General features: G+C 37.7%; 1 protein-coding gene across 2 annotated transcripts in view; it reads left to right on the forward strand.

Moving 5' to 3' along the window:
* The window catches only part of IL1RAPL1 (interleukin 1 receptor accessory protein like 1), a 2,314,681-nt gene that overhangs the window by 760,684 nt on the left and 1,535,239 nt on the right, over nt 1–18,758 (forward strand). The gene's annotated exons all lie outside the window — the stretch shown is intronic.

Here is an 18,758-nt window from a genome sequence, read left to right on the forward strand (position 1 = left end):
CACAGAATATTCTCAAGAATTATCCCTTTTTTGAGCGCCAGAGGTGTTTTCCACTACCATATACCAAAAGTGCCTGTATACTTGTCCTTCTTGGACTATTTTGGCTTGCTAACCACTGCATATCGAGAAAACTTGCCAGTCTAGAAATACTCTGACTCCTCTAGTCATCAATCGGCCCTTGTCTAAATTGCTCAGATCTTTACGCTTGCTCATTCATTCTGCTTCCAACACATCAACTGATTGTTCACTTGCATCCAAATATATTCCATCCCTTGACAGATGCCTTTGTAACGAGATGATCATTACTATTTACTGCACTTGTCAGTGATTTTAAAGTTACAGCTGAATGGTATGTAAGTGGAACTTGCTACTTTAAATGAATACCGGTGTTTTGGCTAGTGGTATTCAGAGGAGCTTCCCATATTTGTAACATTTTTAAATGTGAGACAAATTATGCAGGATGGCATTTAGTGCACAAAAATGTGTCTACCCACATAGTTTATAAGATACAATTCCTGTGTGACCTGGACTGTGCTGTGTCAGTGCTCCGGAGTGCCCGGCTAGTCAATAGTTGACTCACCTCTATTCTGCTGATTGGCTGATCAATGCAAGCCTGCCGTCATGCAGTCAGCATGCCAATTAGCTGGCTTGTTACAGCATATATACAAAATGCTCTCTGCTGCAATTTACAGACCTTCAATGTTTAACTCTCAATATAAAAAATTAGGATTATTTACAAAATCTGGACGTACGTAAATCATTCTTTTCTAAGCAATAGATATATTTTATACCCCCCTGAAGCATTTTAGAAGTGATTACCATATTTCTATTGGATATACTGAACTTACATAGAATTCTTTTTTATGATTATTCTGGTTTTCGCTATTATCTTGAAAATCAGACATAACGGCATGCATAAGTATTGCATCATTTGTCACGTCCCCAAGTCAATAAAATCAGAAACATACAGTACATGTATTCAGTCACGATTCCAGACTCTAGACTTTTGTGCTATGTAGTTTGCTTTCGAAAAAGAGCTCGATGCGAGCACCAAACACATAAAAATAAAAACTAAGACATTGCTATTCCATTCTGTAACTGCTTCCTTCATAAAGCAGCGCAGTCCAATCTGAAAAGTCTAATCTCCTTTTTGTATGAATGGACTCAAAATCATATTGCTATGCTGGCATAGATTTCCAAGGGAAGATCACAAGCCCTATAAGCAGGGGCGTAACTACCGCGGTCGCAGCGGTCGCCATTGCGACCGGGCCCCGCAGGTCAGGGGCCCCGGGCCGGCAGGTCTGAGCAGGGCCAGGCTGGCCATCGGGCACTTCTGGCAAATGCCAGAAGAGCCGATGCCAGTAGTGGGCCGCTGCACTGTTCCTCCCCCGGAACCCCCCCCAGTGCCGCCGCCGCCGCCGCCGCATTTAACTATACCGGCGTCTATGACACCGGTATAGTTCAATGCAATGATGGGAGGAGAGAGCGTCACCTGACGCTTCCTCTCCCATCATTCCCCGCTCTGCCTCTGACAGTACACTGCGGGTGCGCGATGACGTCATATCATCGCGCACCTGCAGTGTCCTGGGCAGACTGCAGCCGCCAGGAGCAGCGCGGGCAAAAGGAAAGGTGAGGAGAGTTTTTTTTTTTTTTCTTTTTAACCGGACTGTGGGGCCATTATCGGGGGGGGGGGGAGATGAGATGAGATGTGGGCTGTGCTCTATATATCCCTGTGCGGGCTCTGCTGTATATACCCCTGTGGGGGCTGTGCTGTATATATCCCTGTGCGGGCTCTGCTGTATATACCACTGTGCGGGCTCTGCTGTATATACCACTGTGCGGGCTCTGCTGTATATACCACTGTGCGGGCTGTGCTCTATATACCACTGTGCGGGCTCTGCTGTATATAACACTGTGCGGGCTGTGCTGTATATACCACTGTGCGGGCTCTGCTGTATATAACACTGTGCGGGCTGTGCTCTATATACCACTGTGCGGGCTGTGCTCTATATACCACTGTGCGGGCTGTGCTCTATATACCACTGCGGGCTGTGCTGTATATACCACTGTGCGGGCTGTGCTGTATATACCACTGTGCGGGCTGTGCTGTATATACCACTGTGCGGGCTGTGCTGTATATAACACTGTGCGGGCTGTGCTGTATATACCACTGTGCGGACTGTGCTCTATATACCACTGTGCGGGCTCTGCTGTATATAACACTGTGCGGGCTCTGCTGTATATACCACTGTGCGGGCTCTGCTGTATATACCACTGTGCGGGCTGTGCTGGATATACCACTGTGCGGGCTGTGCTGTATATACCCCTGTGCAGGCTGTGCTGTATATACCCCTGTGCGGGCTGTGCTGTATATACCCCTGTGCGGGCTGTGCTGTATATACCCCTGTGCGGGCTGTGCTGGATATACCACTGTGAGGGCTGTGCTGGATATACCACTGTGCGGTCTGTGCTGGATATACCACTGTGCGGTCTGTGCTGGATATACCACTGTGCGGTCTGTGCTGGATATACCACTGTGCGGGCTCTGCTGTATATACCACTGTGCGGGCTGTGCTCTATATACCACTGTGCGGGCTCTGCTGTATATAACACTGTGCGGGCTGTGCTGGATATACCACTGTGCGGGCTGTGCTCTATATACCACTGTGCGGGCTGTGCTGGCACCCAACACCATGTTGCAGTGCAGGAGATTCCTGCAACAGTCCGAGGCGTATCTAGGGGAAGCGGGGCGGGGGAAGGTGGGGGGGTTGCGGAGGCGGGGGAAGGTGGGGGGGGTAGGGGGGGGTAGGGGGGGGGCCCCATTTGGAAGTTCGCACCGGGGCCCATAACTTTGTAGTTACGCCACTGCCTATAAGGTACAAAAGATCTGTGTAATAATGCATGTAGTTTGTATGGTGAAATCTGCTGACAGATTCCCTTAAATCAGTGCAGTAAGTGGCTTTAATATGTCAATAGTGCAACACCTTTTGAGATCTATATGATCTCAAGAGAACATAAAAGAGAACCAGGAATCATCACATTAATAGATCAGGGAGACATCATAGACAAGTAGCATTCATCCATCGGGTCCTCTTCCAGAATAAAGCAAATCCTATAATTTTGATGCTGCCAAATTTGTTTTTGTCTGTTATATTTTCATTTTTTGGTGCTTTTTTATTTAGGCATTTAAACTTAAGCACGCCCATAAACAAATTTGCCTCTTAATATATTGCATATTGTACAGCACTGTGTACTTACAATTGCTCATTTTGCCTTTCTACCCAGCTATTTCTTCTCTTTTCCATTAGGTCTGTGATTAAAAACTGACTAGCTGAATCCTTCGTAGAAGCAAGAAGTCTATTTTCCATGAATAAGTCATAAATTACTGCAAATACTCTGACAGGGAGGAGGAGGTAGCAACTCAGATGATTAGAATAATAAATGCAGGGAAAATAGACTTCCTGTTTCTAAATAGAGCAGAGAAAAGAGATCAATGAACTGGCTAGAAAGGAAAAATGAGCAATTGTAAGTACACAATGCTACATAATATGATGACTGCAATATATTAAGAGGATAAAAACTTTGATGTGAGGAGTGCTTCTTTAACAAGTTCTTTTAGATTAAAAAATTATTGGAAAAACAACCTGTACTGTAGTAAGGGTCCTTTTTTGCAGGAGTTATATACTGTAAAGGGTAGACTTTAGACTTTGTTAATGGAATTGATTTTGAAAGGAACACATTTAATATGAGCTCATTTAAAAAGTTCTGAGAATGTACTATTTAATTGGCTACTTCTTAAGAAACAACATGAAAAACTGTATTTATAGATCTCTTGGATACGCAGGGTTACAAAGTTGTGATCAAGACATGTTTCCCAACTTTTTTAAGCTTTATATAATGGAACGCAGAATAAAACTGATTTGTCAAAATGGGTCGATCGAGTTCAGCAAAAAAGATTTAAGCTGTCTTGGTCCAGAATCTAGTCTGGCCCTGTTTGGCAGACAGTCTAGTGTAGTCTTTCCTATACAAATGGCATCTTTGACACTTACTAGATCTCAAGTGACATCAAGACATTGATATTGAAATCTATTCTTAAAGCAAAAAAAAAAATTAAAAGGTCCTTTGAATAAAAGGAAATTTATCTAGAATAAAAGTTACAATTAAAACACAGTGAAATATAAGATATAAAAGCCGTATACAGGACTCCTATGACTATGAGAGTGGGCTATACCCTGATGCATAAAGGGGCTGAATAAAAATTTGGTCTCACTGTCATGGAGTTTTTATGTATGCCTAGAGTGAATAATCAAACAATTCATAAGTAAAACATAATCAATTTTTAGTTTTCAAAGATACTTCCGGCCCTGGAGACCTCCTGATGTCTTCTTTCTGTGAGAACATTTAATCTATAGTGCAACATCTTACAGAACATTCCAATAACATCTGCTGGCTTAGCCTTGGTTTATTTTAGCTGAAGCAAAATATAATTTTATAAAGGTGGTGCATAGCTATCATATAACAAGTGTTATATCATATTGGCAAATTATGGAACATAACAGTTGTATTGATCATTTTCCATATCAAGAAGTCGGTTTGTGCTCAACTCTAGTTTTCATAAATTGTAGAATCCTGAAAATATTTACCCTATAGTTATGTTTTAATAGCTCTACTGAATCATGTTTTCCTGTAGGATAATTAATATTGATAAAAGCAACTTTCAAATTTCTCTCCATGGTCTAGGGGCTAACTCAGAACCTCAAACTATGTGTTCCTCCCTACATAGGGGAAGAATTACCAATTGTCTGTGTTGTTATCTTTAATTAGATATCATCAAAGTCTAGAACACCAATTTAGGCAGGACTGGTGTCTCTCAGCATCTTCTCTCACCCCATCCATACTTCATGTAGAAAGAGAAACCTAGGACAGAGATTTGTTTTTAGACAGCCACAGTTTTTTCTTTTAAACAGTTAAAGCTAGTGTATTGTTTAAAAACAGACAAAAAATATTCCAGCTTCAAGAAAACAATTGTACGATTCATATTTTTTTATTAATGTAGTAAAAATCAGATATTCAAAAAATACTAAAATAGAATAAGAAAAAACAAAGGTGGGAGAACATTACGCGTTTTGGACAAACATGTCCATAGTCATATCTACATATAACTAAGTAGTAGAACGGTGACCTTCAGCATTCAATACATCATGAGGAAGTTCTGTTGCCAGTTAGTTCAAATTTCAATTCATAGCTGACAAAATGAGGTACAGAGATAGAAGTCCTTCCCCAACGTTTCGGCACAATTGCCTTTATCAAGGGTATCTGTGTGAGGTGTTCGTCGGCGTGCTGAAGTTATGAAAACAACATCTGCTAAGTACTGTGCCAAGTTGCAATAGGAATCTATGCTGTAGTGTGTATCCGTAGGCTTGTTCCCGGGGCTTATAACTAAGGACATGTTTGTCTGAAACACATAGGGTTCTTTCTCTCTCCCCTTTGTTTTTCCTTTCTATTAAATTTTTGTATTTTTTGACTATGTCATTTTTATTATGTTAAATAAAAAAATCATTAACTTTATATTTTTTTCTTCGTGCTGGAAAATTTTTTATTCGTTTTTGGTCCTCAGTACAAGGAAGGCTGACCCCATCCTTTCTGTGCATCATCATATGGATAATTCATTGCCACGGTCTACAATGGTGAGCTGCTAGTACCCCCCTTCCTTTTTTAGTGAATTGACTGTTAAGGGGCTGGACAGATACTTTAAATAGTTCTCATATTTAAGTAAAGGCAAAGATCTAATGTGTATTGAAGGAAAAAGAGTAGATAAATATTCTTTATGATGTATTTCTTTGAATAGCTCCAACTAAACGAATGGCTTTAAATGCAGCTTCTATCTAAAACCCATAGCTTTGCAAAACATTGTGCTCTAGTTTCTTGACTCAACAAACCTTATTTTGATTGAGCATATTCATCTCTCTTTTTTCCCTTTGGTAGAATCCTTTTTATGTGTTATGCACTGTACTGTATACTAAAAGGCTGTAGAAAATGTTAATGGAAATAGTTTGGTACATATTTATATTTACTTGCTTGTTTGCTAATGTTTAATTCATGAGCACAGCGGTTGGCCTATAAAATCTCCACAAAAGTATTTCCAGCTTTTGTATATGTAGTTTGTGAAGCATGTATTTTTAATTTAGCCACTATACAGATGCAGGCTTAATTATCTGCTTTGTGGTACCAGAGATATTGCTGATGCCTAAGTCAACTTGTTTTTGGTGATAGATATGGATAAGAAAAAATCAGTTCCTAAAAAAACATACATTGTAGGACCCGTTTTAGGACCCTGCTTTATTATTTAAGATGATTACTACAGTTCTAAGGCATGTAAGTCATAGAATATTTAGGTAGAAAGAAAATATGTAGGAAAAAAAAAGTAAATTATTACTAAATTACATGCCTTAATGTATGATCAATTAGGTTACTTTTAGTTGGCTGAGGATTGTTCTGCCACGCTGAAAGCACTTGGACTAATCATCAAGGTCCGTTGCTGGCAGTTCCAATATTGGACATCATTGGTCGTCAATAGAAAAGGGAGTTGTGATCAGCAGATATCGATGATTTCAGTGACATAATGCATTCAGCATGGCAGAACATTCCTCAGAAAACCATTAATAACGACATTGTTAGCAGGCTAGTTATGTAAGTGTGTATATTTCTCCACATGACGCTCATACTTGATACTAAATAAAGATTTTTTTAAATTGTTTTCATTTTTTCATCCTTTGCATATCAGTAACATGTTTATCGATCCTATAGTTTCCATAATTTTACAACCTTTCCTTCCTGTTGATGCGATTTCAAAGATAAGAAGCAGCAATGAAGAGGCAATTTGCATATTTAATTTCCCAGAGGAGTATGCGTGATGTATATAAGTCTCCTCACTCTGACATGTCAGGCCTGGCTTGTCACTCTCCACAAGGAGAAACGTTACCCCTTAAATCCCAATGTTGAGAAGCGTATTTTTTGTGTGCTTTAGGCAGGTCATTAACTAGTTTCTATGTTCAGCTGCTCTTTTCTAAAAAGGCAGAGGTTTATTATGTCTAATTCAGATATCTCTACCTTTAAACAGTTCGTATTCCTCCAATATAAACATACATCAGGTGTCATTTTATAGACTTTTTGCGTAGTGGGTCACCCATTCACTGACTATGCCATACAAAAGGTGTAGAAGAGCACAGCACTAAACTATTGTTGTAGCATGTTGACTATCATGGTGTCTATTGCTATATCTATACATGAACCACATGGCACTAATGTATAGATGCATCTTTGCTGGCTCCCTTCCCTGAGAACAAAAAGATCTGCCATGTTAAAATGCAGCAGTTACCATACATGGTTGATCCCTCCAAAATAAGTAATTTCAGCAGATATAAATCTACCACAAAATATGATATCTGAAATGTAATATTATGATTATTTGGTTCAATATACTGTGTGGAAATATGCCGCTATCTTTCAAGAAGTATAACATTTGCTTAAAGTCAGCTTTCCTATGTAAAAAATAAAAACCTCAGCATTTTAATGTGATGTTTACAAAGGGGAATAACAATGACTTGTCAAGGAGGGTGACATTGGCTTCTAGTGTACTTTATTAATATAGTGATTACAGCAATGTCTCAAAGAATACAGTGGTTTCCTTTATCTTAATGTAATATCACTCAGGGGTGTACTTGAGTCAAAATAAACTAGCGTAGACAATTAAACCAACACCATTTAAAGGATTAAAATACCATTTTAATAGCGCATGTAAACGATTTTTTTACTTTTTACATAATTGTTGCATCAGCTATTTTGCATGAATAATAAACATTTATCTACCCATACAGTCCTTCACTTTACCATAGAGAGTAAGAGCCCTGGTATGAAAATATGGTATGAAAATATCTAAGTGTTCCTTGATTTAGATGATCAAGCCATAAGCAAAGCAGAGACAAAACATTTTTATAAGTTGATATCACCTCTTTGATAGGATCTTCAAGCATTAAAATGTAAAGAAAGCAAATTCAAAGCCCCTGAGGAAGCCATTACAGAATAGAGAATTCCTTTTTGATACCCTTGATTGGGCTGAACCCGTGTGACACCCTCTTGTTCCTTTTCTCAAATGACACCACATAAAAATGTAATGTGTCTAGAAAAAGCTAAGGTAATTCTGACAACCATTCTTGCTTCTTATTTCTCTAAACTTGTGTTGTACAAGTATCGGACAGTAGTCTTTATTAACGGAGCATTCCCATCTTCAAGATCCTATACCAATTTGTAGTAGAGGCTTATAAAACATGTACACAAAGCCAATATATAATAAAATGTGAAACTTTATTAAAAACTAGATGGTGGCTCGATCCTAATGCATCGGGTATTCTAGAATATGTATGCAGTTTATTTATGAAGTTTTCAGAATAATGCAATTTATACACAGGATTCGGTCGGCCGGGTGCAACTAATTAGTGTAGAGTGGTACAACTTCCGCTCCAATTTGTGGCCGGACTGCGCCTGTTACTGATTGGTCACGCCCGGCCATGAACAATCAGTGAAGCCAGGGCCTGCTCCAGGTTTTTGAGGGCCGCAGGCAAAAGAGTCTCAGTGGGCCCCCCTCTTTAACACATACCATGATTCATGATGCACAGATACAGCAGAGAAATATAGCACAGCCAAGTAGCATACAGCCCACATAGTATATAACACAGCCCACGTAGTATATAACACAGTCCACGTAGTATTTAACACAGCCCATGTAGTATATAGCACAGCCCACATAGTATATTGCCCAGCCATGTAGTATATAGCACAGCCCCTGTAGTATACAGCACAGCCCCCGTAGTATATAGCACAAACACGTAGTATATTGCCCAGCTACGTAACATATTGCACAGCCATGTAATATATTGTACAGCCACATAATATATTGCACAGCCATGTAGTATATAGCACAGCCACATAGTATACAGCACAGCCACATAGTATATAACACAGCCCATGCAGTATATAACACAGGCCACATAGTATAGAGCACAGTGATGTAGTATATTGCCCAGCCACGTTATACTTACAACAGCCATGTAGTATATAGCACAGAGACATAGTATATAACACAGCCCATGCAGTATATAACACAGCCCATGCAGTATATAACACAGCCCACATAGTATATTGCCTAGCCATGTAATATATTGCACAGCCACGTAATATATTGCACAGCCACGTAGTACATAGCACAGCCACATAGTATATAACACAGCCCATGCAGTATATAACACAGGCCACGTAGTGTAGCGCACAGCAATGTAGTATATTGCCCAGCCACGTAATATATACCACAGCCACATAGTATATAACACAGCCCATGCAGTATTTAACACAGCCCACATAGTATATTGCAATGTGGGCACCATATCCCTATTTAAAAAAAAAATTAAAATAAAAAATAGTTATATACTCACCTTCTGTCGGCCCCCGGATCCAGTCCAGGCGCTTACTGATGCTCCTCTCGATGCTCCGGTCCCAAGAATGCATTGCGGTCTCACGAGATGGTGACGTAGCGGTCTCGCGAGACCTCTACATCATCATCTCGCGAGACCGCAATGCATGGCCCGAAGCGTCGCGAAGAGCAGCAGGAAAGGCGATGGAAGGTGAGAATATAATGATTTTTTATTTTGTTTATTATTTTTAACATTAGATCTTTTTATTATTGATGCTGCATAGGCAGCATCAATAGTAAAAAGTTGGTCACACAGGGTTAAAAGCAGCATTAACGGAATGCGTTACACCGCGGCATAACATGGTGTAACGCAGCCATTAACCCTGTGTGAGCGCTGACTGGAGGGGGCACTGACAGAGAGTAGGAAGGGGCGAATTTGTGGCCGGACTGTGCCTGTTGCTGATTGGTCGCGGCCTGCCAGCCGCAACCAATCAGCGACAGGGAATTTCCATGACAGACAGACAGACAGACGGAAGTACCCCTTAGATGATTATACATATAGATAATTCATTAAAATATTGCAAAAGGTTTAAAGGGTGGGAAACCAACAGGTGGGGCTACAAAATTTAAGGAGGTAAATAAATGAGTATCCCCAAATGATAAGAAGGTAAATAGGTAAATGTATCATTATAAGGGCTAATGAGTGAAACAATGCATAAACAGCTAAAGCTGTCCAAATCAATACAGTGTGCAATACAAAGGTAAACCACTATACATTAATAAGTCCAAAAGATGAAATGTATACAAAATCACATGAATAGTATAGACATGTATTGCTTGTGTTGTCATCCATAGATAGAATCAAACATTAGCTTGGTAAATAGTGAATATGTACATGAGTAAACAAGTATTCTTATCTCCTGAAGAGTCCAGCCACGACACGCGTTTCCACATATTCCGGACAATACCTTTATCTGGTGGGATGCCTTCATCACCTGTTGGTTTCTCAGCTTTTTAACCTTTTTTTAACAATCTAATGAATTATTTTCAATAAAGTTTAACTTTTTTAATGATATTTTGCTTCTTTGTGTACAATTATTTCTATAGTACTCTAATCATTATTGTACTGAATCACAGGTATATGTTCCAAGTATATATTGGCACAAATAATATCTCTTAGTGTTTCCCTATACTTATTGTTTTGCATATACTTGCCGTGACTAGTAGCTCCATTTTTGTCTTTACACTTTGTAGTAGGTGTAATGTTAGTAATATTAGCTAGTGATAAGCGAATATACTCATTACTCAAGATTTCCCGAGCACGCTCGTGTGTCCTCCGAGTATTTTTTAGTGCGCGGAGATTTAGTTTTCATCGCCGCAGCTGAATGATTTACATCTGATAGCCAGCATAAGTACATGTGGGGGTTGCCTGGTTGCTACAGAATCCCCACATGTAATCAAGCTGGCTAGCAGATGTAAATCATTCAGCTGCGGCGATGAAAACTAAATCTCCGAGCACTAAAAAATACTCAGAGGACACCCGAGCATGCTCGGGAAATCCCGAGTAACGAGTATATTCGCTCATCACTAATATTAGCAAATCCCTCCAATTAGAAATGTAGTATAGTTTTTCTAATTCGCTATGTCACTTAACCCATCTGCAGGGCATTGCTGTAGCTTAGATATCTATAGTTACCTCCACTCACATATTGACAGTTAGTTAGTTCGATAGTTGCTAGTAGCCATAGCCATGGATATCTAACCTACTGCATTGCCCTGCGCATTGAGTAAGTGACAAATCTAATCAGAAGAGATATACTGCATTTCTAATTGAAGGTATTTGGTAATATTATTATTATTATTATTACACTTGTTAAATATTGGGATAGGATCTTGGAGGTGGGAATACCCCTTTGAGTATGCATTATTACAAGTCATGTAATCCATGGTTTAAAACTTTGTGAAGGTAGACCCTTTTATCATGTGTGATTTTTACACCATCTTTCCACTGTTGTTTTGCATGTACTGCTAGTAAGAAAAAAGAGGGAGTAGATTGAAGAATGTAATTTATGACTTCAATATATAGGATCAAAGTGGTTCCCATTCATTTCATATAGCAATGGATGTCAGAACTATATTCTATAAATTAGGTGATTTTGAAAGCCAAGCACATAACGTTGGATCATTATACCACTATAAAGCAAAGTGCAATGGGCTCCTGACTTCCTGTGTATGTAAGCGCAATTATTAGTGCACTCTTTTCACCTTTCCCTCATTGCACATTGTAATCATAAAAATAATATATTGAGGAAGGCTGTGTCTTTTGCATTTGAATTAACACCAGTTCACAGTAAGCATTTTGCCTTAAGATCTAGTACTACCATGTGTGTTTGTAAATTTTCCGTATTCGAAGACCAAAAACTATGTTTTATTGTTATATTTGAAAAGATAATAACATTTCCAAAAATTGTATTTAATACTATATATTGGAAGCAAAATGTTCTTATTTAAACATTTTTTACTTTCAGCTCATCATACTTCTGCAGAAAGCTAAGCACTCAAACACTTTATAAATGCCCTTCATGTTTATGACCTTCATGATATTAGATTTGGGATCTGGATCTATTAACAGATGATTGTCGTTGATTAATTCAGTTCTCTCTCCTATGAAAGTCTCATATGCGTTTCATGTTGACTCATTTGGTGCATTACCAATAAAACCAAGTCAATATGTTTTACATTTTGCCTTGACATAGAAACAGAATTACCTGAAAATGATGTCTTAAAGAAATAGCTACTGTCATATGCTAGAGAGAAGCCATCCTAATATATGTATACAATTAATCCCCACGTTATCACAATACTAGATGACTTTTATTCTTTGAAACAACAATGATATCAATGTAGTGACATTTAATATGCACAGTATGAATGATTAGAAGGCATTTATCCACACCAGAAAGTCATCAACCGGGCATAAAGCCATCAGCGATCCTTCCTTTGTATGTAAAGTTCTTGCATAGCTTAAATATTTTATCTGAGGCCATGAGTTGTTTCAGCCGCATAGACAAATAAGCCTATTACAAAGAGCAGAGAACTTAATGAGATTGATCCATATAGAAGAGAGATCAATGGGTTAGATACAACCTTACCTGAGAGGTTCATCATTCACACAACTCAAGAACCCAATGAAAGTCGTACATGGCTATATTTTTCTTGTCTTAGAAAAAGGCTTTGTTATGCAAACTTTATTGGAAATGAAGTGTTTACAGAATGACAGTGACTTGTTTACTAACTATGTAAATCAACCCTTACAGGAGTATGCGACAGGGTATGCTTCTGAACTAGGAAAAGCATTTACAAAGCATGATAATTGTTGGGATTCCATTTCCAGGGCAGTTGTTATAATTATAATATTACCAGTTATAATTGTCACCTGTGATTACTAAGAAAACTGATATGGTTAATACCAAACTAAAAACTTTTCACAGATGTCTCCAATGATCCTAATCTAATGATAATTTCATCTTTCTGAAAAATGACTTTCCAATTAGCATTCCAGGAATCTTCTGTTTCGTGCAGTCTAATATTACAGCAATAAAGAAAAAAGACAGAAGAATCAACGTCTTTGAAATGTGGCTCTGGAGAAGGAAGTTACCAATACCATCGATGGCTAGAAAAACAAATAAGTCAATCTTGAAACAAATCAAGCCAGACATGTCACTTGATGCAAGGAACACCCAGCTATGACTTTGTACACATCATGCTAAGAGAGCAATCACTGGAGAAGGGCATCATGGTCGGAAGAATAGAAGGAACAAGGTGAAGAGGAAGACCAGCAACCTGAAGGCACGATACTATCAAGATAAAATCAAAGAAGACTCTAGTGGATCTAACTAGGCTTGCACAAGACAAATCTTGCTGCAGATCGTTCATTTATAAATCGCCATGGCTCAAGATTGAGCCGAAGGCCGATAAAACAAATATATGCATTAAGTATACCTAAGTAATATATTTATACACCGTTTTATAAAAGTGATGAGATATTCACAGATAAAGTAGACCCTATTTTTTTAAATGATTTCCTTGAAAGCTAATGGTATCCTATTGATATATGGTCTTTCACAAGTTTAGTTTCAAAGTTATGTTGGCAAAAATAGCAAATATCTTACATGAGAGCCAGCAGCAATGTCAGGCATAACCTTTTTACAGATGTGGCCAGTGGCTGTTAATATGTTGCATTTATCACACAGTAAAATTCAAGGCTTCAAAGTTCTTCACCACACAGTGAACATGTCAAACTTTTTTTTATACCCAATACATTGTGTTGAAGGTTTAGCATCTTGAAAGGATTGATCACTAATTGGACAACCCCTACTTAAATACTATATTCCCAAGTCTAAAATACATAACAGATACTTACCTGTCACTGTTCCACCAATGTCAACAATTTCTCATTTTTTATGCCACGTGAACACTGCAGCTAATCAGTAGTAACTATTGGGCGACTTCGTGCACACTTTTGGTATTAGTGACCACTGATCACTTCTGTCCAAAACTTTTGTCTGGTTTTGCTGCCAGCTTTCATGTAAGAGATTTTCTTTATTGCAAAGAAAACTTTGAACCTAGACTTGTTAAAGACCATGTATCAATAAGATAATATCAGTTTCTTATGTATTCATTTTGTAAAAATTTGGTCAACCTCATCTGTAAAAGTCTCATCACTTTATAGAAATTGATTTGTTTATGGTGAAAAGATGGGCATGCCCATTGTGGAAACTGAAAATCTGTGGAAGACAATCCTGAGTGGAAAATTAAACAGGATGAACTTCATATGCCTGTTTGAAATTTTTAAGGCTTTAAATGTTCTTTATTATTTCTCTCTCTACACCCCAAAGCATAACCAAAGTAGGCTGGAGACAAATAACACTCATCTCAGCACTAGATTGTCTCATTGACGTTACAGCCCACCCACCATCCATTCCTCTTCTTTCTGCCTTTTGTAGTCACATAACATATTCTTTGACTTTTGGCTCCCAGTGTCAAGTAGGCCTCTGGTGTCTCGTCATGTTATGACCTTATGACATGCCTCGCCTAAGGCCTAGTCAACACCTGTATCACACATTGTGACATCACATCAGGTGCCTTGATGTCAAAACCTAGTGCAAGGTGAAGATAGCTGAATTAAATGTTGCATATTGGGGAAAGTCAGCAAAAAGAAGCTGGATGAAGAAGAGTATGGTGGGAAAAGTGAGCAGTGAGGGTTTTTTTTAACCATCCTCCCAGCCTTCTGCAAATCAGAAAAATGATGACCAGCTAGCTGCTATTTTGATGAATTTGCAAAAACAAAATTGCAAAGAAATTATTTTGGGATAATAACAATTTTTGTAAAATTTGAGTTCAGCTCAATTAACCTTGGAACAAATAAGCTCATTTCTCATTATTTGTCTTCCTATAACAATTACTTTAGATTGTTTATAAATTAGAGAAAAAATAGATTGTGAATATCATGGGTGACAGGGATTGATGTGAATTGGTCAGCACTAAGAACTGTATTGGTGCTACATAAGGAATTGGAAATATATTTCCATCATGGTCCAAACTAACTGTTTGCCTATCTTAAAAAAATATTAAATGAACAAACATTAACTTTTTGCAAGTTGCAGTGTATTACTATATTTTTCTTCAGATGTTTTGCTTTAATCTGATTTCATAATACATGGACTTGGCAAAGCGTCAATTCCAAAGTGACAAGTAATAATTTAGGTGACAGGTAACAATTTGCATTATCTGGAATACTGAAACAGTTTTACATTAAATGAATCTTTAGCTGGTAGATATAATGTGGCATTAACTTCAAAACATAGGTATGGAAATGCTGTCCATGCATCTACTACATTAATTCATCTGTTATCATTATCATATTCTTTTACAACGATTGGCACTTTTTTTTTTAATTTGCTCACCAGGGTGCTCAGCTAGAGTTATCCATCAACTTGGGTATTCCTAGTAGGCCCTGAGGACACGTATAATATCCAGACTTTAGTATAACTTGAAAAAGCTGTCAGTATTTTTGTTCATAATTCAGCAATAATATAAGATGTATCCTTGAACCTATTGCTCCGCTGTCATTGCAATCATTGTTATTCAATATGATTTAAAATCTTTATTCTGTCATTTATAATACTGAGAAAATTGCTGTTTCCTTTTGAAGGATATAGAAATGGAATATCCTATTACACAATCGGTCTTTATTCACTGAACATATATGAAAATAATTATTGAAGTAGTTATCTTCGAATGTGAACACCATGTTGCACAGATAAATTGAAAAGTCAGCAGTGCGAATCAATGCCTAGAGCAATTTACAGGACAGGTTTAAGAATTAATCACTAAACACATAGTCATACTATACTGTTATGAGACAAAGGAAAATCTGAAGCGATTTTCCCAAGATCCCACCTTTTCACTTCTCTAGAGACTAGAGGATTCACCAAAGTATCTGGTCACTGATCACAAGAATGTGGGTCCTTTGTTCTTCATATGGATGAAACGGTAATTAAGCACATACTGTGCCCATCATATGAAAAACTACGACAATCGCATATCCCATATATATGAAAGGTTTGGAACTATGAATGTACGACCACCACTAAATTTAACTAAAAATCCTCATAATCATTTGGAGTCCCAGCTGTTAGAGATCAGACATTACGAGCTTGAAGCAACCCTTTTAATTTTGATTATGAGTCAAAGGATAAAGGTAAATTACTGAGCGAAGCTGGTCTCTTGCATATATTCCTTATGCAATAGCATCTTGAACTAATGTCTGAACAACCTGATATGGTACATAGAAACAAGATGTTTTTTTCTTTTTCTGAAGGTCTTAGCTCTTATTGATTCTTTTACTTTTTTATGCCAAGCTATCACCGATCCTCCACAGATCCAGTTCTTGAATTTTTCTGGTCCTTTCCTGTCTCAATCTCTTGGCCCTGTCTTGGCAAACAAGATAAAAGATAACAGGAAATATATACTTAACCAATCATATGCTGAACTTGATCACCATTGTAACCAGAGAGAAACCAACAGGAATTAGATGCAAACATTGACTATGGAAGCTGCGGGAACTCTGAGAGCCTAAGTATCACTTTCTTTTCTTTCCCAGTCTAATCCCTTTTTCATTTTCTTTTTATTCATTAGACAGCACCCATTGACACAAAACCATTGACGTGATTGAGATGTCTTCATAATGCCCATGTTTATCAAGGTTTTTCTGAGACTTGAATGTTAATAAAATGTGATTTTAATTATTGATAAATATTACCTATCTCTTAATTGCGGTCTTTTCTTAAGAATTAGATCAGTCTTCCTAATGAACAGGTCTGCATGTTCTGTTATTGTTAATTTTATCTTCTCCTCTAGCTCTTCAGGATTAATATAATAAAGTGTGTGAGTCATTAAACTTGATTTCAATAGCACATATAGTGCTGAACACTTTTTATCTCACTATGCCAGGATCAAGCTCATCAACATGCATTTACCATTATTCATAAATCATGCATTGGCGGCCTTTGCAACATTGTGTCATCTGCATTGTTAATATATTGTTCCTTTACAAATTATGTTGAAATTCAGGGATGAATAATCGTATTCATTGTCAAAGTCTTCCTCTTCATACTGTCTTTTATTTACAGATCAGCCTTAATATTAAAACCACTGAGAGGTGAAATAAAGGACATTGATCATCTCTTAATAGTAAGACATGTGAAACAGCAAGTGAACAGTCAGTTTATAACCGATACATTTATAACAGATACATTTATAATAGATAAATGTAAGAAACTGAGCAACTTTGAAAAATTTGGAAAAATTCCAAATTATGATGGCAATGAATCAGTCCTAGCATGTCCAAAATGACAGATCTTGTGAATTGTTGCCGGTATAAAATAATTAATACTCATCAAAAATGGTCAAAGAAAGGATAACTGATTATCCCTAGACAGGGCTATAAGTCTTTATGAGATTTTCTGTCCAGTTCAATCCCCCTCAAAAGAACTACGGTAACATAAATTGTGCAAAAAAGAGATGCTGACTATAAATGGGTTAAAAATAGTGCATTGCAGCTTGCTGTCCACCAATGAAAGTATCTACATGTCCCTATGATCACAAGCATCAGAGCTGGACCTTACAACAATTCTAAGAAGGCAGTACCGTCTGATGAATTTTGCTTTACATTATTTGCACAGCTTGGTACATAATTGTTGCTTACCTTGTGAAGAAATGGAACAAATATGCATTTTTGGGGAAAAAGACAAGTGCATAATGTGATGTTCTGGTCTGTGGCCTACTGAACAACTTTGGGTCCAATTCATGAAAGTGCTTATGCCAGTTTTCTATCCTAAAAAACTTTGAAACAGCCCAACATTTACACGCAATTCAGAGTTGTGCAAAAATGTTGTGATTTTTGGCATTTATTCACTAGTCCTGGCCAATTCCACCAAAACAGATGTAGCATGGGTGGGACAGGTTATGGCTAAACCCGTCAATCTAATTCATGAAAATTTCCCCCACTTTGGTGGGGAAAATTTTGTTTGAAATGTACTTCTGTTTGTGACTACAGTACATTACTTGTGGAGGTACATTCCTTATTAAAGAAGACCCTAATTCATTAACTAGCATGTACCTCTCAATGAAATACAAAATAGTGTAACAGGAAGGTAGTGAGACCACCATTCATATGTATATTGGGAAGAGTGCATCAAAAACTAAATAAAAAACAAACTTCCTGTAACAGAATCTAGTCTAAATTAAACATATTTCTTTATTCTTTATCAAAATGAAAATCATAGGAAAGTATCACAAATGGTAAAAAAATAATTATTCAATTTTTACTACTTGTAATGTGTTTCTACGAATTTGTTTGAATGGAATAAAGAAATATTTTTTTATCCTAACTGGATTCTTACTGAATCAGGCGCATCTCACTCCAGTGATCTTGCTCATTGAGACTGCTGTTCACCATGCTAGTCTTAATGAATCAGGGTCTGTGTGTTTTGATATTTATGTGGATGTTACACACATCATCTATCTTCAAATAGCTGCAAGTTAAGCACACTCCTTCATGGCAGCAGTTTTCCTTAATAGCAGCAGATACTTGGGAGAATGCAACTTTGAGCGCTGCAAAAAATAATCAGAAATGGTTTGAGGAAGAAGACAAAGCGTTCCATGTGTTAAAATGGCCTCCAAATTTCTCGGATCTTAATCCAATTGACAATCTGTGAGATGTGATCAA

Source organism: Ranitomeya variabilis, chromosome 3, assembly GCF_051348905.1.
Source record: "Ranitomeya variabilis isolate aRanVar5 chromosome 3, aRanVar5.hap1, whole genome shotgun sequence".
NCBI classification, from domain to species: Eukaryota; Metazoa; Chordata; class Amphibia; order Anura; family Dendrobatidae; genus Ranitomeya; species Ranitomeya variabilis.